Consider the following 26,627-nt stretch of genomic DNA (forward strand, 5'->3'; position numbering starts at 1 on the left):
ATAGAGAAACCACCAAATCCCCCAATGAAGAAGCCACCAAATCCCCCAATGGAGAAGCCACCAAATCCCCAATGGAGAAGCCACCAAATCCCCCAGTGGAGAAGCCACCAAATCCCAAGGCTGGTTTAACAGGAAGCACGGGAAGAAGCAGCACCAGCTCCGTTAGGAGCCTTGCAGCACTATCTTTGCCACGGGTCCTGCAAAGCCCACACAAGCCAATGCACTCGTGTCCTTTCCAGCCTTCAGACATCTCAGTCTTTCCTTGGTAGCATGCAAAAATGCTCTCAGATATGAGAATGGTGGAAGCACTCTGCAAGACTAGACAGGTAAATTATTCAGCCTTTATAGCTCGTAAGTGATTTACAGCTGTTGTTATCCCTTTAAACAGGCAGGGCATCATTTCCATGAAAATGCCTCCAACAACTTCCAGAAGCAGCTGAATAATGGAACAACTCGAACCCAGTGTGTAACTTTTATAAGCTAAACTAACGCTGTATTTTTCTGGGTAGATACAAATCAAATATGAACCCAGTTGGAAAAAAACAAAAGATAATACCTATAAACACCAAATAGCCTTGGAGTTTAAAGCAAACCAGTGCGGAGCAGAATTGAGATTATTTGCCATAATATTCCCTTTGTTTCCACACAGGCCTGCAGGAAGCAAGTGCACATATACCCAGATAAATGAAGAAATGAAGTGTGGGCTGTATTTTGTAAAGATGAGATCCTAAAAATGCTGATGAGATGGGTGAAAAATGAAAACACTTCATTGATGCAATGGAAAACTTCTCACAGCGCGGGTCTGCCAGACTGCAGTCTGCCCATTAATCAGACAGAACACTGGGATGAATTGGATCAGAATTAAGATATTTCTGGAATATTTTCTATAGTCAACACTGTGGATTTATTTAGCTACGGAGTTCGATGTGGATGTGATGGAGTGAAACCTGATGGCACAGACACTGAGAAGGGCAGGCTGGATGGTCAGAGAGCTGTAGGGCACGCAGGTACACAATGGCTGCAATCCCAGTGAAAAAGGCAATGGTAGTTTTCTAGCCAAAGCTAGGAGATGGATATTACAACCTCAGGTAATGGATTTCTTCCAGTGAAATGAAACTGTTATGTCTGGAAATAGAAACAAAAAATAATCATTTGCACTCCTACATAAATGGAAGCAGGACTGCAAAACCTGGAGCTGTGCATTCAGCAACCAGCTCTGCGCACAGGCACTGACCCATGGCATGCTGAGGGAGGCACCATTTGCACAGAAATTTGCTTTCCAGATGTGGCACCACCTAAGTTTTCCAAGCCATGTGGCCCAAGGGACAAGCTCTGAGACTGCTGCCAAGGGGCAGAAGCAGCTCTGCTTTGGGAACAGGGCGCAGGACTGCACCCAGCACAGCCCCTGGTGTGTGCTGGCACCGAGAATGGTTGCTCAGCAAAGCCCAATTGGCAATGCACTGCACTCACCATCAGCAGCTGCCACAACCCAAACTTCCAGACTAAACAAAGAGGACTCCTCTGTCCCGGCAAGGCAAGGTATTTTTACCTTGGGACTGCTGCAGTCATGCAGAACAGTGCTAATGAGGTGTCTTTCCAAATCACATTTCTGATAATCAGGGCTAATTAGAACAGGCAGCACCTTTCCTACACCAGCAAACCTCCAGAAAAAAAAAACAAAAAAACAAACCCACCTCCCTTGTATCTTTATCAGTTCTTTACAGCACACCACTGGCATCTGAAAAAAAACCAAACCCAACCCTTAACCTAATGGCACTTTAAGAATCCACACCTATTGCAGTTGCTGTATCAAAATAGCTCCCTAGAAAGACATTCCTTCCATAGGAAGCACCTCCAGCTTCCGATGCCAGCTAAGGATCTGCCCAGGACTCTTGCTGAACTTCTGTTTCCGTCCCAGAAACCTGTTTGAAGTTGCTTTCAGAAATCCTTTCCTTGCTGTCAGACTACCCTAAAACATCAATATTTATTTGAAAGCAAAATGGACAAGAAAAAGGAACAACCACTGTCTGTGGCAGAATGACTTCAGCATTATTATTCCCCTGCAAGGATTTGGACCAATGACCATTAACAGTCCCTCAAAATGATTCTATGATTCCATTCTGTGATTCTCTGCTTACTTTACCAGAACATCTGAATAAGGACATGGTCAGTGGGCATGGACGGGGTGGGATGAAGGCTGTCCTGGGTGATCATACAGGTCTTTTCCAGCCTTAAAGACTCTATGATTCTATCTGTAATATCAGAAAATAGGTACATTTTAAAATAAGAAAACCATCAACATTCAAACTTGGACAAAAGTTAACAAATGCATAAGGAAACAAAACAAGGAGCTGAAATGCTGCACACACGGAGCCAATGCCCAGGTTCCTCCCCCACTGCCAACAATTTGGGGCAGGATGAGTAAACTGCACCTGTTTATTTCAGGTTATACTGCTACATTCATCAGCTCTACCCATGGAAAAATGGTCAGACCAATCAAACCTGCTGGGGAAACTCTTGAACTGCCCTCCTTGCGGAGAAATGAGCTGGTGCATGTATCACCAGCCTTCTTTTTCTGTTGTAAGATGAATGTTACACAGCAGTTTCATTTGGCAACAGTCAACAAAAACATGTATCTGAATGGAAAATTGACTTTCCTTAAAGAAAGTTAGAGCTCATCAGTTTTTAAACAGTTTTTAGCTGATTTTAGTTAAAAACAACAGCAATTTTCTTTAGAAAAAAAAGCAGTAAGTGCTTGAACACTGAGTTTGGAAGGTCTAACAGGTCCTCACAGCAAAATATCTGCAGTTTTTCTGCTCCAGGACACCTGACAGCAGACAGCAGATGATGCACACTGAGCTGGCATTCGGTGACTGCTGCAGAGGTGATGGGAGGCACAAAGCACATGCAGACACTGTTCTGTACTCCTTTCAGCATAGTAAAACTGAGCCTGGTGAGAAGCTGCACTGATACCACCGTGTCACAAGAATCCTGCCTGACATGCTATGTTACCCTATGTAACAAGGTAAAATCAGCAAGGAAACGGAGTGCTCAGATTGCCCATGCTTGGCTTGTCTTCCAGCCAGAGGTGTGGGGATGCATCTCGGGGATGCACAGCACAGCTGATCTGTGGGTTTTGGTGAGCCACGACTCCCCTGAGGCATCAGGGAGCCCAAAGCAAATGCCAAGGAGATGCTGGATGGAAAGGAATTGTGTTAATGGCACTCCACCACAGGGGGAGGAACGCTAGCAAAGCTTGGTAAACGTGGGAGCAGCATTTGTTACACTGCTCTAGAGAGCCAGGAGGCTGAAAACCCACTCTGTGCCTGGGGATAGGATGAGACAGGGCAGAAAATCCAGCAGAGGGCTGAGGTCTTCCACTGGCTTGTAACAGAGGTAGGAGTCAAAGCCATGTTACCATTCAGCACCATTCTCACAGTATCACAGAATGACTTTGGGTACGAAGGGACCACAAAGACAGATGGATTTGGCACGTTTTGGTGCAGACTTTATCTTTTTTTTTTTTCTTATTGCACTAGATGCAGCAGTGCATGTTAGTGAATGGCTTGCATGATTTACATCTGTGGAAGCCCTCATCACTCACAGGAATCTGATAGATCTGGTTTTGCAGTTCAAATTGCATCTGCTGGTTGCAGGCAGTTGCTGGGATTCTCCGGCCGATGCCTCTGTCCTGGTTTGGCTCCTTGACAGCACAATACATTTTCAGAGCAAGCAGCAAGTATTGCATGACAGCTCTACAAGATCCAATATTTGTGCTAAAACACGTGGAACTTTTGCAAGTGAAAAATATTCAAATGAGTAAACAAACAAGAAATAACTCAGGAGTTAAGCTGCAACATTAATCTGCCCACATATCTGCACATCATTTTTTTCCTTTTTTTTTCTTTGCTTTAATTGACTAGCTCTAGCGAGAACGGGAATGCTGAATAATGATGAGTTTCTTTAAAAAGCCCAGGAGCTGTTATAATGCACAACCTTTAACAGAATCGACTCTGCCGATGATCTTTTATGGGCTATGCTGCTATTCCTTATATCTTAGGAAATAAAAATGGTAATATGTCTGAAAAAATAAATCTTGAAGAATGGCACGGCAACCTTTTTCACTGTCTGAGGCTGCACGAAGGAAGCACCTACCAAGGGTCCCACACCCTCACTAAAAGGCACAGGCTCCACAATTTCCTTGGCAGCTCCTCTACTTGCCTCTCCTATGTGCGCCTCTGCTATGTTAGGTTACAGAAGGTCACAGAATCACAGCATGGCCTGGGTTGCAAAGGATCACAATGCTCATCCAGCTCCAACCCCTGCTGTGTGCCTCCTGTCCACAGCCTCCTTGGGCAACCTGTGCCAGTGCCTCACCACCCTCTGGGTGAGAAACTTCCTCCTCATATCCAACCTAAACCTCCCCTGTCTCAGTTTCAAACCATTCCCTCTTGTCCTGTCACCATCCACCCCTGTAAAAGTCGTACCCCCTCCTGTAAGTACACTCCCTTCAAGTACTGGAAGGAATGAGATTGAGACCAACCCAAGACCAGAAAGGAACCCAATCAGAACAGCTCTGTGGCATTTCGGTGTGGTCTTGTCACATCTCATTCCACCAGACCAATCCTACCCAAACTGTCTTTGATAAAATCCCCTTCCCTGCTGCTAAAACTATATTGTTTCCCTGCTCAAATCTCTTCATGGACTCCTGGATGTGTAATCAGCGAACACAAACTCCTCAGCTGGGGAGAAACTTGAGATTGCATGTGACTTTACAGAAAATGGAAACATAACTACCTGATTAAACACTGGAACTGTTATTATTTCAGTACCAGCCTCAGAGCCTCTCTTCATTTCCTGCCCTGTTTGCTTATTTGCTGTTGATTTTCAGTCCAACTCCCTCCCTGCCCCTGCATCAGCCTTACAGCAGAGCAGTTCATGGTTCCTTCGTTGTAACAGAACTCCTGCCCATGAGCACATTTCTCCCCACTCTGCTCTCTGCCAGGAATATCAACAACAGACAAAAAGTCATAGAATCACAGCATGGCCTGGGTTGCACAGGAGCACAGCGCTCATCCAGCTCCAACCCCCTGCTGTGTGCAGGTCGCCAACCAGCAGCCCAGGCTGCCCAGAGCCACATCCAGCCTGGCCTTGAATGCCTGCAGGGATGGGGCATCCACAAAAAGTCACTTCCTGCCGGGTCATGCTTTGGCATAGAAGATGCATGGATGTCACCACTTCACCTTCGTACTAGTAAATGAAGGGAGAGGAAGGAAATGCGATTATCTGCTACATATAATAAATTAGCTAGAGACCAGAAATCATAGAATTACTAACATTAGAAAAGACCACTAAAATCGTCAAGCCCAAATGTCCATCCACATTTGTGGCCAGTAACCATCACTGGGAAGAGGCCACATGTGAAGGACCACTGCATCCCATAGACTGGAAGAATCCTGATCAACTTCTAGGAGACAGGAAGGGGAGGCTGCAGAGCCAGAGGCTCTGCAAGATGCACTGATGAGGCAAGACTACAATGTGCCAAGACATGCTCTCCTCATTAGCAGAGCACAAGAAGTTTATGCTTTCCAAAAAGAAGATAACTCACTGCAACACCCACAGCGGGATCGTCAGTCTGCACTAAAGACAACTTAGCCAAAAATACTGCTTTCAAAGCAACATCTAAGGGAGTTTCTGCTTGTGCACTTAGTTCTTGCTATTTCACTCAGAGAGCCACAGAACGAATTCCTCTTGGTGCAGAAAACACTGCTTCATGATATAAGGAAAAGGAAAGTAAAAATGAAAAGCCATTCTACTAACAGAACAGACTGCCTTTGGTAGAGAAAGAGAAAGCTGGTAGTGCAAAGCAAGAAACGTTACTCTCCAAAAACCCTTGGTATGGCAAAGCAGCAGTCCTGCTGCAAGCCTGCAGCTTGCTCAGCAGCCCTTGGCCTGGCTGCCTACATACTCTGAAGGATCGAATTTTGGGCAAGGAGCAGCCAACTCCAGCTGATGCCAACAGCATGACTCTGTGTAGGATGCCAGTGGTGGAGAGGAGCCTAGGGAAGCTTCTGTTGCAGTGAGAGAATTGGACTCTGGGCTGACACAGCACATGGATGCTGTGCAAGGAAACAAATCCAGGCAAGGGACAGTGTAGCACTGGGTTATTTCTGTTCTATTTACGGTTGGATAGGATGATCCTGGAAGTCTTTTCCAACCTTGGTGATTCTGTGATTAAATACCCCCAACAGCTTGGAGCAGAGAAGTGATGCTGGCTCTGGAACAGGCCGTGGAGCAGGAAAAATGACTCCTGCACATTGGATAAGCCCCCAGAATACAAAGCTGCCTCTGAGAGGTACCCAAGTGATTCTGCATTCAGTTATCAGAAGGATGGCTGCAGCTCGCTGGGGTTGGCACAGTGAGCAAAGCCTCCACATTTCCGTGCAGCTCACCAGCCACAGGTTCACTTGATGGCGCACAGTGGAATAGTTTTTAAAACAAGATTTGTCAAGTGAACTTTTATGCAGATGGTGATGAAGGTTTTTTTTTTTCTTCCAGCCTTAACAACCCATGAATATAAACTCTTCCCGTTGGAATTATCATCACATTTCAGAACTCGCCCTCACAGGAGCTACACTGAAGCACTGATATTGCTCTGTTAAAGCCAGTAATGCTGCAGTGCTTCAAACAGCTGAGGAAAAGCTCCACGAATGTACCTCTGCTTTGTGTTTACTGGGAACACTATGCAGCTTTAATACAAGATCTGAATGCATCTCAACAAATGCCTTCTGGAAAGGGCCTCACGCTTGGCTCTTGGATAAAAGGAAGAGATTTGAAAGGTCAAGTAAGACAACTAAATAACTTCTCCTTAAAGTCACAAAGGCGAAGTTCTGCCATTGTCCTTCAAGCACCAGCATACAAACAAAAGTTTGGGACTAAAGCAGCAAATCCTTCACAACAAGCAGCATGTACTTCATAATGAAAACTTACAGAGCAATTTGCTGGTAATTTGTGTCACATAGCAGCCAGAATCAACCCTTTCTGTTTAACATCCAACAAATTAGAATCGTCCAGGGCAGTAATTCTGCCTGCAAAGCGAACCCTTTTAATGTCAGACATCCATGGAGGCATTACAATCCAGTTCCCACAGAAACCCCAAGGCAGCTGTAGGATTTTTATTTGTGCTTTGGCTAACAGATCCTCCTCAGTGAATGATGCACAAGCTTTTATCATTGTGAAGACACATTACAAGAATTAAAATGCAATACCTGCATGCAAATTAAACGAGGTACAAAAATAGCTGCGATGGGGTCTTTCTAATGACTTCTATGACAGATGTAGGCATGATTAATGACGATGCAATAATGCCTGAGCTGAAGTTAATCACGAACACATCACTTAATATTGACAAAGAGGAAATGAATGATATAGAGGCACCTACACCCAAGAACAGAGCGCGTGTTAACTTCCTGGTGAGGCTCAGGCAGAGGTGATGCTCCATTCGTAAAGCTGGATCCAAGTCACCTGTGTGAGAAGGTGTGAGACCTACAAGGCATGGGCCTGGCCATGTATCAAAGGCATAGAATACATTAAGACCCCTTGAGTCTACAGAATAACTGGAGATGCTTAAATCCCATGGCTCACTCAACTGAACTGGCAATTAGAAGAAGCTGCCACGCATCTTCATGACTTCAGAAGTGAACTCCAGCATTTTGGTGTGAAGCCTGTAACTCAGTTCTGGGTTGGAAGACACGGACTTTTTCAGAAGACACCTCAGCTCAATTTAAAGATTTCTGGCAGCAAACTTGTCTTCATAATCATAATTCAGTTGCTCACGTGACTAAAAGAAAACCGTTTCATTAGAAGATCATCTACCTGCTTTCAGAAATTAACTACTCAAAAAGCGACATGCACAGTACATCCAATTCATGCATTTTATTTTCTTGACTAAATTAAAAAGGATGAGCAATTCAAGTCTCCTATGGCAAGGCAGGTAGAAAGCAGAGATTCCTTGTTAGATGTGTAGCCTAACCCTGCATACCACTGCAGTCAGAACCCACACAGCTGGTGGGCACATGTGCACCAACAAGGGATGGCACCAGCAGTCATGGCTCATCTGGGCCAGCAGCAGCAGCTTTACCAGCACTATTTGTCTCTGAAAAGCACAGATCACATTGAGGAAATGGAGATATTGTCACACACCAGCAGCTCACTGTGAGCTCCCAGAGTGGGAAAGAGGTGAGCGTAGAACTGAGCTGGCACACACTGCTGCTGCCTATGCGTTTAGAAGGCTGTTGGAAAAGTGGAAAGTCAGAAAACAATCTGATCAAGGAAGCAGCCTACCAGAAGGAGAAAGACAGCTTCTCAAAGCCAAGATAAAGAAGTGACTGGATTGCACTTGAGAAACATGTCCTCAGTGTCAAAGTGCCACATCCTGTAAGGGTGCTCAAATACACAGGGAAGGAAGGAGAAGTGGAAAGAAACAGAATAGATATGGATGTGGGCAAATTCAAGGTAGGTGGAAGACAGACTTTAACAGGAGGACTAGTAGAAACAAATATATGCTTACTACAGAAAGGAAACAATGGATTCACTTTTCCTTAGCATCAGACCGAATTACTGACATAAGTCACTGACACAATCGGTGACACTGAGGGCAGCAGTGCACAGGAACCCTGACTGAATGATTCAGCTGTGCATTTTAAACACCGTGCCACATCCCTCCAGCTGCTCCTGGAGCTCTCTGCAGTTTTCCCAGCTTGAGGCATGAGAGCCAGAGCCCACCAAAGCCAGCCAGCTGCGGATGCGGTGTTCCCATGGCTACAGCCACACCACCAGGCACATCCACACTGAGGCAGCTCAGCTCCCCCAGGGTCACCTCCATCCCCATGGAGCGTGGGAGCACGAACTCCCTGGTGATGCTGCTGCCTGTCCAGCACTGCCATCCCACATCATCAGGGCTGGAGTTTCCCCAAGAAGCACAGAGGCTGCTGCTGCTGCCTCAGATACAAAGCACAATGTGAAAAATACATAAGGAGAAGAGGCAGAGAGCAGACACAGCAAGTGAGGAGCAGAGTACATCCAGGAACACCCGGGGGAGATTTCTGCACAATGTTTTGCAATAAAAAGGATTTTTCATCTGGATGGGAGAGGTAAATAGATGTACTGGGGAGAGCAGAAAATATAGGAATGTGAACATAAAACAAGTGTATGGACTTAAAATAACCCAGAGAAAAAATTTTACTGCTGCTCTGGACAACGTTTGCAACAACCTTTATTTGGCCTGAAACAGGTATCAGTTTTTCCATCCGTGTATTTTATTTCTCTTGTGAGCAAGGTCACTATATAATCAAACAGGGTTTTGTGCGGTTGATCTGTAGCAAAGAATTACCAGTAAGAATACAAATTCATTTATTTCTACATCCTGGCTGCCTCCATCCCTGGAGCCTTCGGACCAACCCATGGGCAAATGTCCCAGCACTCAGCCACTGCACATTGGTACCTTGGGGCCTCCATCTCCTGCAGGGGCTGAGGCATAATACAAACCACAGCTGCACTGAAGCTGACCCAACTGGCCATTACACAGCCAAGGTCACCACTTGAAATGCAGAGGTCAGGGACTTAAATTCTGCAGCTGGCTCAGCCTTGGACACTGTTAAAGCCATGAAAAACAAGAGGGAACAGGCTCTGAACTGCAGGGCACATTGCCTTGCAGGCTGCTAAGACAAATTCTAGCAAGCTAAAAAGAATACGTAAGAAAATAAGCAGGTGAAACACTGGTGCCAGAAGAGAACAGCTCATAGACAGCCCTGCAGAATGGGCTCCAAAAGGGAATTTATTAGAGCAGAGCTTGTTTGCTAAAGAAAGCCTGTTCTCAATCAAGACAGCTGCCTCTCCCTCAGAACATTCTTCAGGGCTGATGAAGAACACAGGAGCAGAAGATGCTCTCTGCAACACAGCAACCAGTCTTGGGTGCATCTAATCTGAATCACTTGCCCTATGTTTTGTAAATCTCGGATGGCGGCACACAAATTGGAAGTGAAGAAATAACAGGTTTGGTGCCTATAGCTCATGGGAAAGAAGCTTCAGCCTGCTCTGAGCAGGAATTGCACTGCTGAGCACTGAAGATATTTAACTGCAGCAGCATATGTTAGGACACAGCAAATGAATCACTCGCCAGCTCTGGTTAACAAAACTCCTTGAAAATTGGCCTGGTGGCACCCTGGACCCTTCATACTGGTAGAAATCCAGAGAAGGGCCACTAAGATGGTCAGAGGGCTGGAGCACCTCTCCTATGAGGAAAGGCTGAGGCTTGTTCAGCTTGGAGAAGAGGAGGCTCCGGGGAGACCTCATGGTGGCCTTGCAGTACTTGAAGGGAGCAGATAAACAGGAGGGGGAATGGCTGCTTGTGAGGGTGGATGGTGATAGGACGACGGGAATGGTTTTAAAGTGAGACAGGGGAGGTTTGGGTTGGATATGAGGAGGAAGTTTTTCCCCCAGAGGGTGGTGAGGCACTGGCACAGGTTGGCCAAGGAGGCTGTGGATGCCCCATCCCTGCAGGCATTCAAGACCAGGCTGGATGTGGCTCTGGGCAGCCTGGGCTGCTGGTTGGTGACCTGCACACAGCAGGGGTTGGAGCTGGATGAGCACTGTGCTCCTTTGCAACCCAGGCCATGCTGTGATTCTATGATATCTCACTTGCAACAATACCATTCCTATCTCCTCAACTTTCTATTTACAGCTTTCACAGTTTCAAATAGTAATTTCTACCTGGGATGTTTCAAATGGATGAAAACTCCAACGACTTGCCTTTCATCACATGCATGCGTTACCAAAAACACACCAAAATCATCATGTGAATTAGGGAGAGAGACAAATCATTCACATGGCTAAATAACCTCAGCAAATACTCAAGTACGTTTGGACTCTCCTGTTTCATGATGATCCCTTCACCTCCTGCCATGCTACGAGCACGCAGGCTGTGCTAACCATGGCACGTGCTGCGTGCCAATGCTCTCAACCTCTTCCCTTTATGCCACTTCACTTTGTATTCAATGAGTCCCTGCTACAGACTAATTCTAGCCTGATATTCAGGATGCTGCCCAAGATGTACCATACCTGGGTCTCAGCAGTTACACAGAGCTTATTTATATAGTGAAACACTTCAGAAGAAGACAAGGCCTCCTTCACACCTGCCAAAGTACCCAGATGCCATCTGCTGTATTAATTGTACTTGGAGATACGCAACAGGCAGAAAACCTTGGATAGGAGAGAAAATGGCATTGCAAATGAAGGCCTCTGACATGGTTTTATAAGATGAGAGAGAAAAACCACTTCCTCCCACAGGCATGCTGATTTAGTCCAAATTTCAGTTTCTTAATTTTACTGGGTTTTTTTTTTTTTTTTTTGTTTTTTTTTTTTAGCTGAGGCAAAGTTGTTTGGTGCCTTCACTGAAAATTCAGGACTCATTTCTACTTCCAGCCTCAGGGAAATATTGATACTTTCAATTTTTATTTTTCCAGATGCAATTACGTCTCTGCTGACCCCATCCAAACCCTTCACTCAGTAACACCTGGGTGATTGCTGCCAATGGTGCTCTGGCATCATGCAATGGGGACATGCAGGATATTATGGAGGTCCTGGAGCATCCCCATTATAACAGGGTCCTGCAAATAGGAGAGGCTGATGGAGATGGCAGAGCACTGGGAAATGATGGAGGACCCTGGACAGGAGCAACTGAGGGTGTCTCACGTAACAAGAGCCAAATCAGCCCAGCAGATGCTTCTGATTGTGATTTAATGACCTATCCTGTACACTGCAGGGTGACTCCATCAGAACAGTCCATGCGCTGGTCTCCACCCCAGTGCTCTGCAGCTTTGGCAGCTGAACACCAAAAACAAAAGCTTACTGGCAGCCCAGAATATTGATATGCTGAAAGAAAAAAAAAAAAAGCAGAAGGGACAAGAGAGGCTGAAGGCATTTCCCAGCCTAAAAACAAACATTCAAGTCCAAGCTCAGCCAGACAGAGCAGAGCTACAGCTCCTGCTCTACACACAGCCCAGCTTCTATCTCTGCTGCTCTCCCAAACCTCCGCTTCCCAATTGCAGCTTCTTAGTCCATTCATCTATGGTGACACAAAGCAGATTCAGCCTCATCAACGTCCTGCCCCAGCTCCCCTCCCCAAGGTTAGATTAGGTTCGCATGGAATAGTTCAATTATCTCCATAACTCCTGGAATGTCCCCCGCTAATTAATTCTTACCACCGTGGCATTTACAGAAAGGGAAGAAATCATCACCTCGAGATTTCACTGCTGTTTAACTCCTCAAAGCAATTTCTTAATGTAATTGCATTTTCTTAAGGACAAAGAAAACTTTGTGACGCCACTTAGCTGGCTTTCTGAGAGGCTGCAGTGAAGGCTGCTGTAACTTGGAGATAGCACCTAATTAATGGGCCTGCCCAGAAGACAACAGCTCCCATCCAAGAAAATGCCGAGCTTTGAGGCCAGTCTTTGCTCTATGTCAGAATGAAAAACGATAGAGAACAGTGGCCTTTTAATATTTTAAAGATTATAATGGAAAGAAACAAATAAAACAACCACCTTACCTCTCCCCCTCCCGAAATGCTTTAAGAATGTTTTAATACCCACACATTGAGTCAGAGAGAAATGCAGGCATCTATTTCTGAAAATTAGGTTAAGAAGATGTCAGTAAGTTGCTTTCCATCTCTGGTAAATGGAGTTTGAACAGCTCTCTTTGTTTAGAAAGAATCTTATCAAAACTCCAACTTTGGCTCAGGCACTGCCCAGCTGTGTGCACTGGGTAGTGAAGCCTATAGGCTCAGCAGGCTGCTGGGTTTAGATACCAACCTAGGAGCTGCTCCTCTTGCTTGTATAAACACACACCTATCTACGTGAATAAACAGCACCCAGGAGATGTGTCCCAGCAACAAGGACTTCAGCACAAGATCAAATGCTCTCTAAATCGAGCAAAATGTGGACTTACAGGTATCAGTCACTGCCATTAGCCCATGGCTTGGCATGGGTCTTTCTGGAACGCTCTCAAAAAAACAAACCAACCAACCACAACAACATAATAAAGTAAAACAAAGCCAGCACAGAAATCACTTTCTAAAGCTTCCGTGACACTTTAATTCACAGACAGCCTCAGCTTTGATAAGATAGCCCGCTGAAAACATCACATTAGATCATCTAACGAGCTGGGGGCTATGACAGCTCCGCTTGTGATTTCGAACGTGCCATAATTCAATTGAGAAACAAAACACAACATGCACCGCAGAAAATGCTTCTGCTGCCCTCTCTAATGAAATGTGAGGCTCTCTAAAAATAAAACAAAGCAAATGCCGCCACAATACATACCCTGGACAGTCCTAAAAATTGCAGTATCCGTTAAAGATCACTACCACCAAGAGGAAAATAAGTCAGCCCTGAGCGGTGTATGCAACAGGTCTGCCCAACAAAGAGCCATTTGCTGGATTTGAGTCGTTGCTTTTGACCTGTGGACAAATTTTGGAACATAGAGACACCAGAGAAAGAAGCAATACAACAACAAAACTCCTGAAGTGCTCCCTCCCATCATTCACCCCAGGCATCCAAAGGGGAACAAACTATTTCCAAGTAAGAAACATAGCCTGAGAGTCCAGGCAGTGGAGGGAGCAATCCCAGCCATGAGCTACCAGTGATGGTGGGCAGCAAAGTGCCACCACAGCTGGTGTGTGCAGCCCCTGCTCTCCCAATGGACTCAGTGGACCTGCATCCCCTCATATGCAAGTTGCTTGGGTTCTGCAAGGTCTGTCCTGCATCTGAAAGAAACCAAGCAGAATAAATTCTGTGGGCTAAGATCTGTATCAGCACCCACTGTATCTCTGATCCAAAGACTGATTCATAGACTTGCAACAATTCTGCACATTTGTCCTGCAAAACCCTTTGCCGCAGCCTGCACGATGCGGAGCTGTTAGCAGCAGTCAGTCTCACAGTGGCTCTGTCTTCCCTCCTGCATGAGACAAGGGAGCCCCTTTGGGTTCATCTATTTTGTTGCTGTCTCTGATAACAAATGCCCTTGCACAGAGCTGAGGTTTGCAGGAGCTGTCTCCAGCCTAGCCAGCAAGCGTGACCCAAGAAGAAAGGAGATTCCTCCTTCCACCCACCTTCAGATCTCAGGGATGCTGAGCTGTGAAGAGATAGGCACAGATCAGATGCCCAGAAGAAACAATAACACAAACACCACCCCAACCCAAATAAGAGCACAGCTTGCTTATGAGTCACACATCCTCCTCCTCCAGTACCTGCCCAGCACATCTCCACCTTGCACTTCTTCCACAGGGATGACTCGAAGGACCTGGTGGCTGCAGTGCTGCAAGGGCAGAACATGAATACCCCAACCCCTGTATTAAAATGAGATGCAGCAGAAGGGCTGAGCCCTCTCTGCCTTATGTCCCCAAACAAATCCCACAAGGGGAACATGTGCAAGAGATCCTGTAGATCAGTGAGCACACTGCACCTCACATCTCAGGACTAGAGGGAATGGCTTCAAGCTGCACCAGAGGAGATTCAGGCTGGATGTTAGGAAATACTGCTTCCCTGAAAGAGTGGTCAGGCACTGGAATGGGCTGCCCAGGGAGGTGGTGGAGTCACCAACTCTGGAGGTGTTCAAGGAACGTTTGGATTTTGTGTTGAGGGACGTGGTTTAGTGAGAACTATTGGTGATGGGTGCATGAGTGGACTGGATGATCTTGAAGGTCTTTTCCAACCTTGGTGATTCTGTGATCTCAGCAAGGCCAAGTGACTCTGAGCTCAAACAGCCAGTGGTAAAGCAGCCATGTGTCCTGAAACACAACCAGCATAAGCAGATAATAGAAATGGCCTGGGTTGCACAGGAGCACAGTGCTCATCCAGCTCCAACCCCTGCTGTGTGCAGGTCACCAACCAGCAGCCCAGGCTGCCCAGAGCCACATCCAGCCTGGCCTTGAATGCCTGCAGGGATGGGGCATCCACAGCCTCCTTGGGCAACCTGTGCCAGTGCCTCACCACCCTCTGGCTGAAAAACTTCCTCCTCATATCCAACCTCAACCTCCCCTGTCTCAGTTTAAAGCCATTCCCCCTTGTCCTATCACTATCCACCCTCACAAACAGCCATTCCCCCTCCTGTTTATACTCTCCCTTCAAGTATTGGAAGGCCACCATGAGGTCTCCCTGGAGCCTTCTCTTCCCCAAAAGATCTGCACTAACACAACAGCATGAGAACTATCCATAATAGTTCATTTGTATTTTCCCAGGCACGATTGCTGCAAGTAATTTAATCCTGATCAGGAAGACTGCTAATAAGACAGAGCTTACTGAATGAAATGGGCTCCACTTGTAAAGCTTGGGCCAGAATTTGTATTCCGATTCCATTGTGAACAGGTGAACAAATGCACAGATAAACAAACAAATGCAAAAGTGTTCCTGAGGTTGTGTTTTGGACAGCCAGATTTGTTTTTGTGTCCAGCAGTTTTATACAGAAGGAGTAAAGTCCAACACTTAATTGTTTCCTTCCTCCCCTAGGGTTCCATAACATTTTATGTTATTTCTTCCAAGATTTTTTTTTTGCTGATGTTAACACATAATTGCCTTTTTGTTTTCAGTAAACCTATATATTTCTATTTCCTTTCTTCCAGCTGTTTCTTCTACTGTTGTAGTTCGTCTAGCCTTTCACCCAATTTTATCAAGCTCTTTTTTATCTCCAAAATTGAATTTTCAAGGTTATTGAAGAAACATGTTTTTCTCTATTTCCATTTCCTTTCTGAGCTGCACCACGGCTTGTGTTCGATGTAGTCTGGAGCTCAGCATAGTTAGGGGTGTTCTGGGTTTATTCTGCCTCATCACTGTGACAAATGTGCAGGTACCCAGTGCAATGTCCTTCCTGAACGCTCTGTGGTTTCCCCTTTTCTTGATCGTAAGATGAGAACTGACTTTTAATCAAACGTCTTCATTACGTTTAAATGATTTGAACAATATTTACAGAAACCTACCAGGTCAGTCCAGTGCTTGATTCTCTATGACTGGGATCATAAGTGTGACAGGGTCCTAGGAAGGGACCAGCAGCTTTTGCTGCTCCAGCAAGATGCTCATAAATATATATAGGATCTGATGGGATTAATTCCATGATGCTCAAAGAGCTGCCTGATAGCACCATGAGACCTCTCTCAATTAATTTTCCATAGATTTGGGAATCTGGAAAGGTCCCAGTCAACCTCTGGCAAAAGGCTGTTCCAATTAACGAGGGCAAACCAAAAGATGCTGGTAATTACAAGCCTGCCAGCTTTGGTGATTGGCAAAATTATGGGGGTTGTCCTGGGAATTACTGAAAAACATTTCAAGACAACGCATAGGAAAAGCCCCATTTAACACAATTTCCTTTAGTGACAGTTAACCATCTAGGGGACAGCTCTCTGTGACAGCAACAGGGTCCAAGGGAACACATGGAGCTGTGTCAGGGGAGGGCAGGGGGGGTGAGGACAAGGCTGTGCCCCAGAAGGCAGTGGGCATGGCACAGCTGCAGGGCAGTGGGCACAGCCGCCAGTGCTGGAGCTCAGGGAGCGCTGGGCACTGCTCTGACATTGGGTTTGGTGGTGCTGTGTGGGGCCAGGGGTTGGATTTGATGATCCTCGTGGGTCCCTTCCAGCATGAGATATTCTATGATCCTATAATTTATTTTAAATGCATTTTACACAACACAAGTGCGATGCACAACTGCAGAAACCAGAGGAACCAGGCATTTGCTATTTCTGATCATTTCTGTAGAAAGCTACGCACACAACTCCAGTAGCCCTTTCTGATTGTAACAACTAGTCCAATTAATGAGAATTTCACGTGCTTCTCAGGCACTGCACCCAGGAACACAAGAATACCCTGTATGACAGACCTGCTGACCAGCTATCAGTCCAGTAAGCATAAGCCTTCTGATAAATCTTGATGCCATCATCACTAAAAATCTACATGCATTTACAATTAATATGTAGACATCTACATATTCTTGCATGACATTATTTTTCAGAGCTTTTTCCTCCTCTATGACAGCCCCAGTATCTACTTCCAGAAAGCAATTGCATCTCTTGGTATTTCCTCATAAGTTTTCATCTTGTCATGCACCATCAAGTCCTACTTTACCTGTGTTCTTTTTCAAGTCCAATCATCACCAACACGCACTCAAATGCACAGATGAGGTCTCCACGCTGTCTTACAAGAAGGTTTAGAGAAATAATTATCTTTCCATTCAGCTTTCTGTGCCAGCAATACATTGGTGGTATCTCTATTACCTACTGCAGCCTGGCAGACCCCTCCCTATATCCATTCCAGACACAACCAATCGCCATAAGCAATACATCTGCCTTCTTCTCCAAGCACAGTAGCTTCATTTTAACCTAAAAAAAACCTTCTTCCATCTCTAAAATCACTGAGGTCTTTTCTGTATAACTCTATTTTCCTCTATATGAGCAATACCTCCCAGGCAGACTTCTGCTAAAGCAGAACGATGCACATTTGGCATTTGTCTGCTGGTGGGCTTTGATTGAGTTTACTTTCGAAAATGAGAAGCAAAAGCCTGGACAAAGTGCACGAGCAGTGCAGGTGAATTGTCTCTGGCAACCACAGGACAGATTCACTGAGTACCTGCAAGCGCCCTGTGGCGCACAGCTCACAGTGAACAGCACGAGCAGCATCCACCAAATCACACCCATCTTTTGTGCCAGCCCATCACCGAGACATTAAGCACGGCTGCCCCCTGCTCTGCCTTTGAGGAACTCCTCTCTTCAGAGCAACACTTCTCTCTCAAACACCGTTGCTGCTTCTGAGCCAGTCACGTCAGGTGCTTGCTAGATGTACCCAAACACGCTGCTTCTGCGACATGAAGCACAGTTTTGTAGAGCAAAAAATGGACACAGCACATCCCCCTTAGCTCAAAATTCACACTACTGTATTGTTTCCCACTAATTCCATACACCATCAGTATTCATCAAGCTGCAGTTAGCCCTACCGTTTCTTTCACTTTGTCACTTAAGCTAGTCCTGTTCCTTTGAGACCTGGTACTTTTTGCACAAACTTGGTTTCTTGTTCTGGCCTGGACTGTATTTATTTCACCTAATTATTAACACTGTAAAAGCCTCCTCCATTCCTGCCTGTGACTCAAAGAGAAAGAAAACTTTACTGCATGACCTGAAACAACATAAAACAGTTAAGAAAGAAACACAGACAACTTGAGTCCTGATCCAAGCAAAATCCAACACCTGAAGTACGGTTTCACAAGTTATTTCTGGTAATTTCTATTTTCATATTCTTCCTGACCTCACCCATCCCATAACTACTGACATGCTTCTGGACACCATAGAATCACAGAGGCCCACCACCACCAGCATGGACTCAGTTCATTTGCTTACAGTGGAAAGGCCAAACTGCTCCACACCCCTTGAGAATTTGACTTCAGCCTAATAATAACCTCCTAATGAAGTAAATCATTGTAGAAGCAGCAGAACTAATTGTAATGCAGTGGAAAACACAGCAATGACAGCAGAGTAGCAGGGTCCTAGGCTGCAGCAAATGAGGATTTACTCAAATACAACAACCATGCACACAGAAACAAAAGAAAGAAGCAGCTTACCTTCAGAAGGCCTCAGACATGAAGAGATCTCTAGTGCCAACCCTTAAATGAGGGCTGGGAAGTGCAGTGCATGCACCTGAGCTCCCCTGGGTTGGTCCTGCCTTCAACCAGGTGCTCAAATCACTGCTTCAAGCCATGACTTAGCATTTCTGCTACACTAATGACCTGCTGTCTTGTGTTTTCCTCTCCTCTTTTCCGCATAGATTCTCTAATCTTTAAGTGGCTTCTGCACTGGTTTTGAAATGGGGAAACAGGTCTCTGTATTCTGTGCAGCCATTTATGGTAATACAGTACATGCGCCTGTGCTTCTTGGTGTTCTGCTGCTAGCAATAATTAGCTAAAATTACTGACCACAGAAAATTTTTTTGTACAGAGAGAAAAGCGAGCACACAGAGATATACAGTAACCAGGCACAAAAGAAAGTACATATAAAAATACATAAATGGTATCCTGGTCTCCATCAGCAGAAGGGTTGCCAGCAGGGACAGGAGGTGATTGTCCCCCTCTGCTCTGCTCTTGTGAGGCCCCATCTGCAGTGCTGTGTGCAGGTCTGGAGCCCCCAGTACAAGAAAGACAGGGAGCTGTTGGAGAGGGTCCAGAGGAGCCACAAAGATGAGCAGGGGGCTGCAGCACCTCCACTACAAAGACAGGCTGAGGGAGCTGGGCTTGTTCAGCATGGAGAAGAGAAGGCTGCGGGGTGAGCTCAGTGCAGCCTGCAGTGCCTAAAGGGAGCCTGCAGACAGGAGGGGAGTCAGCTCTTGGAAAGGGGAGATGGCAGCAGGACAAGGGGAAATGGTTTGGAGTTGAGGGAGGGCAGATGGAGGTTGGATGTCAGGGGAAGTTGTGTGCTGTGAGAGTGGTGAGGTGCTGGAACAGCTGCCCAGAGAGGCTGTGATGCCCCGTCCATCCCTGGAGGTGTTGAAGGCCAGGTTGGATGGGGCCCTGGGCAGCCTGGGCTGGTATTAAATGTGGAGGTTGGTGGCCCTGCATGGCACAGGGGGGTTGGAGCTTCGTGATCCTTGAGGTCCCTTCCAACCCGGGCCATTCTGTGATTCTGTGATAAGCATGTATATTAATTTTTTGTAATGAGAAAGAAGAAATTAGATTGCATATGTGGCATTCACAAGTGAAGTCATAGAATAGGATTCTAGAATGGCCTGGGTTGAAAAGGACCACAATGCTCATCTAGTTTCAACTCTCCTGCTACGTGCAGGGTCACATACAGGGGCATCCACAAGATGTGCTACAAGAGCATACATGCATTGGCATACAAAGACCTGAGATGACTGGGAGCAGGGCACATTTTTGAGTTAGATGTAATCAGCAAGTATACACTGTTGAATTCCAATCTGACAGAAACTGATTACATATCAGACAGAGATAATATTTTTTTCTTCTGTGAAACCCTTCTTGATTTGAAAAGAAAATCAAGAAGGTCCTTACAGTAGCCATAAACTGCTAATTTCCTCCTTCAGCAAAAGGGAAAAAAATGCAACTATCAAAATTTCTTTTCAAGGAGGCATTAAGAAGCATCAGCCCCACACTAAGTGATATCCCAACGACCACGAAGTTTTGAGATGGGTTGTGGCAATCATCCTCGATAATATGGTGAAAAGGAACAAGCTGCTAATTACCAATTTTCAGAAACAAAGCTGTCTGAACTTCTGGGAAAGAGCGTGAATAGAAGATTAGCAAAGTGTGGCTGGATATGTTCTGTGTGACTGTCTCACATGGCACCAACTCCATAAGCAGGGAAGATGTTTCTCATTCATTTCTCTGGATCTTAGGACACGAATGTTCCTATTTCAGTTGGTGCCTCCACAGTCTTGATGTCTACATGCTGTCTACACACCCTTGTTTTGATCCAGAATAAAATTCCTCTGGGTTACATGGAGCGTGTCAAAGAGAAAAGGTGAGTATGAGCAATGCAAAGGTCTTAGACTCAAAGCTCCATAAGGTTCACCAATTACTAGTGTATACAAGAGGAGCACTGCACATGAGAGGGCCAGCAGTCTTTATACAGACTCTCCATCTTCTAAACACCATGTCCTGATGGCAAGAAGTGGAGCAAAGAGAAGCTGAAACTGATTTGTTACTACTTGTTATCCCCCTGCTGCGTGCAGGTCGCCAACCAGCAGCCCAGGCTGCCCAGAGCCACATCCAGCCTGGCCTTGAATGCCTGCAGGGATGGGGCATCCACAGCCTCCTTGGGCAACCTGTGCCAGTGCCTCACCACCCTCTGGCTGAAAAACTTCCTCCTCATATCCAACCTAAACCTCCCCTGTCTCAGTTTAAAGCCATTTCCCTTGTTCTATCACCATCCACCCTCATAAACAGGCATAGACTGGGGCAACAAAAGCACACCTGAATTCGATTTTTTGGTGATTCTCACTTTCCTGGTGGTACTACATAACACCCAACACTTCCTTTTTAGTTAATTAGAGAGATCATATATTTTGCTCGGGGTTTACGACTCAACCAATTTGTCAAATGAATAATATTCTGTGCATAAGAGACAAACTTTTTAATGCCTTTGGTGCACCATAATCCATAATTGACCAGAAGACCTGACCCTCCCTCAGATGTCAAAAGTAATTCACACCAGTAGGAATAACTGAGCTTAGAAGAATATACATATGTTCATATTGGAGGGGCCTGAATAAGCTTGAGCCTGAAAGAGCCACTGAAACATCAGAGAAAAGTGGTGGGGAATCAGGTACAAGAAAGCTGTGCAATGAAAATCCAATCTGTGCCTTGAGAACAGGGGATGGGAGGAGGAGCTGGAAAGGTATGGCCCAGACAGCTTAATTTCCCAGAGAGGCTTTGCAACAAGCAGTCTGCTAATTCATGAGTGCCTGCAAGATAACACCAAGATGAATAACTGTCATTAGGGATTTGTCAACAGCAAATCACGTCAAAAATAATCTAATTACTTTCTTTGAGAGTGTAAAAGATGCGTTGCTGGGGAGAAGCTGCTGACGTCCGGCATCTTGGCCAAAGCTTGGCATCTGATGCTGTTAACACGCCACACACCAGCCAGAGAAATGCCACTCATAGTGGGGAAACACGAGCGCAGGGTGACTGTAAAACTCATCACATGTTCACTGAGTCCTCATCAATGGTTCATGACCAGACGTGGAGGCCATGTTGCAGGAGATTTGCATCTGGCTCTATCCAGGCTGGATGCTGAGACAAGGAAAAAGAGCTGGACAAAGACAGCATGGAGAACTGAAGGGTGGGAAGGTGATCTGCAAAATAACACCTCGGCTTTGCACCGGATTACAGCTGAACAGGAATCTGTTCCAATACAGCTCAGAGAAGAAACTGCACTTGCTGACCTTTGCAGTACTGACCAGGTCCTCCAAAACAACAACCACCCATCCCTCGCTGCAGGCTTCAGTCCTGTCCATCACTTCAGCTATGGGCAGCATTCCTTGTGCCCCTGCTCTGTGTTTGCATCCTGCTGCAAACGGAGAAATGAGGACGGGCACAGTGCATTCATTGTCACGGAGTAAAGAGGAGAAACTGTACCAATAATGTGTATGAGTGATGAAATAAATCTGAATAAGCTGCCTCACCTTGAGAGAAACAGTCAATTAAAACAGGGGAGTATCAAAATGGCTTTATTGATAAGAAACTCTATTAATGGACGGACAAACTACAAAGAAACTGGAAAAGTGTGAAATATGTATCAATTGTGAATGGTCTGAGTATGTTCTCGAGGTCCTAGACTACCCAGAAATAATAACTCCTCTAAAAATAGGGACGATATGCCTCCGTTTTGTTTATTCGCCAGACGTTACCAGCTCAATAACAAATGAAAGGTGTGAAATTTCCCTTTCATTATGTGGAAAGCTTCTGAATATGAGAAGGGGAGCATGAGAAATCCCGTTACCGGGAATTTTCTGCCATAAACTTTCCTCATCTTGAGCAGCTTTCTAATGCTGCCAGCCCCCAGAGCAGGTGGCTGCGGGCCCCACAGGGACAAATTGAGCTCAGAGCAGTGTGTGCATGGCTGCCTTTTGGTGCAAGTGAAACCTGCCTGCACTGAGCAGAGTGGGGCTTCCCGGGAAGGCAGTGAAGCAGGGAAGCATGAGGGTAAGGCCTACAGTGTTGATAAAGATGCCCAGCCTAGAGGTCCCATATCGTTTGGCAGAACTCTCATTATTCTCAGCGATTTCACAGAATCACAGCATGGCCTGGGTTGCACAGGAGCACAGTGCTCATCCAGCTCCAACCCCCTGCTGTGTGCAGGTCACCAACCAGCAGCGCAGGCTGCCCAGAGCCACATCCAGCCTGGCCTTGAATGCCTGCAGGGATGGGGCATCCACAGCCTCCTTGGGCAACCTGTGCCAGTGCCTCACCACCCTCTGGCTGAAAAACTTCCTCCTAACATCCAACCTAAACCTCCCCTGTCTCAGTTTAAAACCATTCCCCCTTGTCCTATCACCATCCACCCTTGTAAACAGTCGTACCCCCTCCTGATCTGATTCATAATATGTGTTGGATTTTTTTTGATGAGAGGAGAAGAGGGAAGGTCTCATGCAAAATGGTCAACGTAGGTTTTTCCAAAGCCTGATGGGAATGACCTAAAGAAAGAAGGCTCTTTGAAAAAGCATCACTGTCCCAGAGCAACAAAGAGCCTGTTGGCTTTCACGGCATCTTGGTGTCTGCTGTAATGAGTCCAGCATCTCTTGGACTGATTCCATCAGAAAAAAACCCTGATTATGTACCAGCACAATCGAGGTCTAATTTTGTTCCTGCTGTTGAGTGAAAGGAATGTGCCTGCTGACACCATTTTTTTCTCCACAGGCAAAATGATTTGCAAAAGTTCAACTTAGCAGCAGTGGACAAAATGACTGAATAATAATAATTAAAAAAATCTGCTAGAAGAGAACACAGAGAAAGCAGTAATCATTCTCTGATAGACTGCCTTAAAAGATTTTGCTTCATGAGATTGTTAAATTCAAAAACACTCAAAAGCTAAGATGGAGTTATTTACTCAGCAAAGGAGACAATCACGTAATCAAACACTTGATATATTAATTGTGGAGACGGTCTCTCTTTCATCATATTACAAAAGAGCTTCTTCAAACCAGACCTGGCCAGCTCTTCCCCCTCCTGTTGCCTATGCTCAGGTCTCCACATGGTGAGTGCCTGCAGCAGGAACCAGCTGCCTGCCTGCAAGCTGAAGAACCACCACCTGCCTCCTTGAGCACACGGCCTGCTTAGGCAGCACCTGCCCTGCTGCACAGCTGGGAAGGGAGCTTCCATTCTATGTGTCCTCATAGGAACTGTGCAAGCAACACCCTACAAACCGGAGCGGTGAGGGCAGCGCTGTAGCTGCACTGTGCAGTGGGAAGGAGCACTGCTTTGACCCCAAAGCTCTTCACCTTCACCCAAAGAAGCTCTGCATATGAGACAGCTGTGGGATAGCTGAGCGTCCCAGACCTGCAGTAGATTCTGGGCTATTTGCTGCTATTCTTCCCTTTGGGATTCCTAAGAAGAAAAGATACATCTCAGGAGGTTCTCTGAGCGACTACAGCTTTAAGATCAAATAAGAAAAAAATCACGTGATCTCATCTGCAATTACAATTTTCACATTGCCAGTTTCTGCATGTTCATTATCACTCCAGGTCACCAGACATGCATTGCCTTTGACCTTGTGAAATGTCAAAAAGCTCCCAGTATTTTACTTTGCTGATCAAACCATCCATTATTTCCATACACTTTCCTTCCCTTGCCACATTCAGATAAATTACGTACAAAGCCCTAATTGCTCACGTGCTATGCTGAAATGGCTCTCTATCTAAACCTGCATGGAGAAACAAGAGACCAGAGCCTGGACTGGTGGTTGGCAACCCTGCAAATAGCAGGGGAGTTGAAACTAGATGATCACTGTTGTCCTTTTCAATCCAGGCCATTCCATGATTCTATGAAAAGCTCCACAAGAGAGACAAGCAGTGCCTGGACATTTGTCACTGCAGGTGAGGGAATCCTGAGGCTCAGACAGGCACTGTGCTGCCCAGAGAGGCTGTGATGCCCCGTCCATCCCTGGAGGTGTTGAAGGCCAGGTTGGATGGGGCCCTGGCAGCCTGGGCTGCTGTGAAATGTGGAGGTTGGTGGCCCTGCATTGGTGGGGGGTTGGAGCTTCGTGATCATTGAGTCCCTTCCAACTCGGGCTGTTCTGTGATTCTCTGAGAGCATCTCTGATGAAAGCCTGCAGCCCAGGGACTGAGCTCCTCCAGCACAGGGTGCCAGGATGGAGACAGACACTTCAGAGAGCAAGCTAATGTGATAAAGGCAAATGGCAGCAACGTGTATTTTGAAGTTTTGAAGTTGTTTAGGTCAATTATTAATTCCCACACTTGAAAACAAAATTCAAAATGCACAGAAATATATAAGTAGTGAAGTCCAATTGTAGCTCTCCTTTTGCATGATCTCTCTCCATCAAAACCAAACCCCACCTATGGAGAACGGTGACAAGCCAGTGACCTACAAAGGAGGTACATCTGAAAGTAATAAACCAAACAGTCTGGGGATGTATTGGATTACATGGAAGTTGCTCTGAATATTAATCAGCTTCTCCTACTATATTGAACACTTATTACATAAGAAAAAAAAAAAAGAATGTTAATAGCATCTATCTGAAACGTAAGATTCAGATTTCCTTTATCATTTTGACATGCATAAACACAGGACTCAATAGATAACTAAAAATAAAGACATTCTCCCCATTCAGCTGCTCTTCTCCCTACAAGTTTCCCAGACAAACCCTTTTATAATACATTACCATAGTTAAAAATCTTTAGGCTGATTTAAAAATCCAGTGGGTTTCACCTGAAGTTGAAAAGCTGAAAAGCACCACGACTCAGAGCCATAGGCCTCCTGAGACAGCAGTCTTTAGCTTCTTGTCATTCCTTTCCTAACTCTCTATTTCTCTCCATGAGATTTCAGTTTGTTCTTTCTAGTTCAGTGTAGGATGGAGAACACTTCATTATTATATATATATATATATTTTTTTCTCTATTAAGATACATTTACATATACATATTTCACCAGGCATGTATTTAGACAGTCACAGATATGGCAAATTTTGAGCTGCCAAATTGATCCTAAAGCACAAAAGATTATTGTGTTTCCCATCTTCACCTGCAAATGACATCTACAGTCACAGCAAGGAGAACCCCATTCTGAGCGGTCTCCTGCTGATGTAAAACCAGAGCAACTGATTTATGCCCCACTGATTCACTCCAGCTTTGGAATGATGCACCTGAGATCATAATTCAGCCTCATATTTCTTGCTAATTAGCTCTGTTCCAGTTCAGATTTAATCCCTGAAGGACATTCCCGTTCAGCACGATTTCACTCGTTGTTTACAATCTATTACTGAGTAGGACTGACATACACAGACCAGAACCCACATGGAAAGGAAATTTCAGAGCACCACAGCGTGGCTGAGTGCCCTGCCAGCCAGGTTACCATGAAATATGTTTGATGTTTTAAGAGCCTTTAAAAGTACTTGGAGACCAATGCATTTGGAAAACAGTTTATGTTACAAACAATATTTTATACAGCGCCAAAGCAGAACTGCAATATATGAAACACGAGCCCAAGGTGCAGCAGTGTCCACTGTGACAAATGATTGTGTCCTTCCCGCTATCATCACTTGATAAGGTACACGATGTAAACATTTGATTATATTGTACTCGATGGCATTTTTATTTCCAGAGCCTTCTCTTCCAGCAGCAGAAATGGTGCATTTAAATTACGACTGCACAGCACCCAGTGGGTGTTTGTTTATTTTATTTACCAACATTTGCACACCAGACGGGTGTCAGTGCTGTGGGCAGCACTTGCTGCTCGAGTTCCTCAGCTCTCTTCTCCTGGGAGCAGCTTCCTTCAAGAGCATGTGTTGAGAGCAGCCCTCCCATACAGCCCTTGATGCTCCAAGGGCTTTTCCACCTGAAGCAGCT

At 45.6% G+C, this 26,627-nt stretch overlaps 1 protein-coding gene and 1 long non-coding RNA gene across 2 annotated transcripts in view; both read right to left on the minus strand.

Moving 5' to 3' along the window:
• Positions 1-26,627, minus strand: part of MDGA2 (MAM domain containing glycosylphosphatidylinositol anchor 2) — a 303,099-nt gene that overhangs the window by 65,024 nt on the left and 211,448 nt on the right. The window lies entirely within an intron of this gene.
• LOC128087289 (uncharacterized) lies at positions 10,693-14,403 on the minus strand. The gene is made up of 4 exons (XR_008209767.1): positions 14,303-14,403; positions 13,377-14,187; positions 12,605-12,681; positions 10,693-11,931 (listed from the first exon to the last, which is right to left on the minus strand). It is a non-coding gene; the product is annotated as an uncharacterized LOC128087289 (long non-coding RNA).

The sequence above is a fragment of the Tympanuchus pallidicinctus genome, unplaced genomic scaffold (assembly GCF_026119805.1).
Source record: "Tympanuchus pallidicinctus isolate F22 unplaced genomic scaffold, pur_lepc_1.0 scaffold3, whole genome shotgun sequence".
NCBI lineage: Eukaryota > Metazoa > Chordata > Aves > Galliformes > Phasianidae > Tympanuchus > Tympanuchus pallidicinctus.